At 44.1% G+C, this 1,780-nt stretch overlaps 1 non-coding gene across 1 annotated transcript; it reads left to right on the forward strand.

The window, feature by feature from the left end:
* Window positions 1–957: 957 nt before the first annotated feature.
* On the forward strand, window positions 958–1,031 carry trnan-guu. The gene has a single exon. It is a non-coding gene; the product is annotated as a tRNA-Asn (tRNA).
* The last annotated feature ends 749 nt before the right edge of the window (window positions 1,032–1,780 follow it).

The following is a 1,780-nucleotide window of genomic DNA, read 5'->3' on the forward strand; positions in this document are numbered from 1 at the left end:
CTCTCTGCTCCCTCTTCCCCAAATCTCCCTCCCCCCCCCCCCCCCAAAAAAAAATACCCCCCACTCCCCACCGGCAAACCACTTGGATTTAACGCGATTGCAGTACACATTATTTTTCTTCAGCGAAGACATTTGGGATGCAACTAAATTCAGCAGCAAAAACAAAACGTCCCCGAATATATATATATATATATATATGCAACCAAAAAAATAACACGCAATCTCTGTATTGTACTGTACTGTATTGTACTGTATTGTTCAGCCTTATGACTGGAAATAAAACAATTGCACATAAACAGCACAGGAAAGAGTTTTTGTTTGCACAGATGTCATATGCAAGATTTTCTTTTCATCTGTTAATTTCCCCCCGTTTTAACATTTTTTTCTATCTGCTGCCCTTTCCTCCCTTTAAACACAGCCTGTGTTTGTCCATGTATTCAAGTACCCCCCCCCCCCCCCAAAAAAAAAAAGGGCCTGTTTGATGCTTTCATTGCAAGCTGGTTATTAACGTGGCGTGTATTTACCACAGTTGTTTTTTTTTAAAATGAATGCAGATACGACAACGACGACACATCAGAAAAAAAAGAGAGGTGTTTAAATTTGCGCATCGAATTTGCAGCCGAACCCAACTCAAATAAAGAAACAAACCAGAAACGTGTACCTTCTGCGGATCAAACTCACAATGGCACAGAATAGAAAGAAGGGCATTTCGAGCCTGAAGAGGTTAAAGTGCAGATGTGTGTGGCTGGAGAGAGAGAGAGAGAGAGAGAGGGGGAGAGAGAGGGAGGGAGGGAGGGAGAGAGAGAGAGAGTGGTTGCAGGGTTGGGGTTGGATTTTTTTTTAGCACCATTACACAACCTCTGTGCGTGCATTCAATCTCAAATTAAATCCAACGAACAGAGGAGAGAGGAAGAGGTCCACTCGGAGCAATAGTTGCAGACACTAACACAGAGCCAAGTCTCTGTGGCGCAATCGGTTAGCGCGTTCGGCTGTTAACCGAAAGGTTGGTGGTTCGAGCCCACCCAGGGACGCTCTGTTTTCCTTTCCACGGATGGGCGGGAGAGAGGGGGGGAGAGGAGGAGGAGGAGGAGAGAGAGAGGGAGAGGGAGGGAGGGGGTCCTTTTAAAACACACACACAAAAAAAAATGAAGAGTAAAATTTAATCCAATAAATTATTGTCATTTTTTTTTAAAATCCAGACTTTGCCCATTGGAAGAGAAAAAAAAAGGTGCAAATGAAATGAAATAAAATAAAATAAAATAAAATAAAATCGTGGTGAGACATTTTCACAAGGAAGCTGATGGACTCCCTCCTTTTGGTCTCCTTCCAGTGAATCGAAACCTTTGTTGGTTGAACTGAATAACATCAGAGATAACCCCCACAAAAGCTCATTCCACCCGCGCACTCGAATCATTCTCACGGTCCGCTCTTTAATGCTGTCCTCGCGTTATACATATATATGGGGGGGGTTGCATTGCTAATTATTATGCATCGTTTGTGGCAGCTTTCAATGCTGCAGAGCACACGCAGCGTTTCAGGCTCCACACTGCACGGATCGTTCTTCGTCGCGTTTAATTCCGATCGAATCCATTTCTCCGAGAGATAAGCCTCACGAATTATATCCTTCCCCGAGCGAGAGGTGGTCGGTACAATATGTGACCGTTTTTTCCTTTTTCCTCCCCTTCCCTCTTCTCCCTTCACCCCATCTCAACGCAATTAAAACGACCTCATCGTCTGTTGCGAAACCCTTTTATTCATTCATCCTCTCTCTGACTGGGAA

Source organism: Callorhinchus milii, unplaced genomic scaffold (assembly GCF_018977255.1).
Source record: "Callorhinchus milii isolate IMCB2004 unplaced genomic scaffold, IMCB_Cmil_1.0 Scaffold23, whole genome shotgun sequence".
NCBI classification, from domain to species: Eukaryota; Metazoa; Chordata; class Chondrichthyes; order Chimaeriformes; family Callorhinchidae; genus Callorhinchus; species Callorhinchus milii.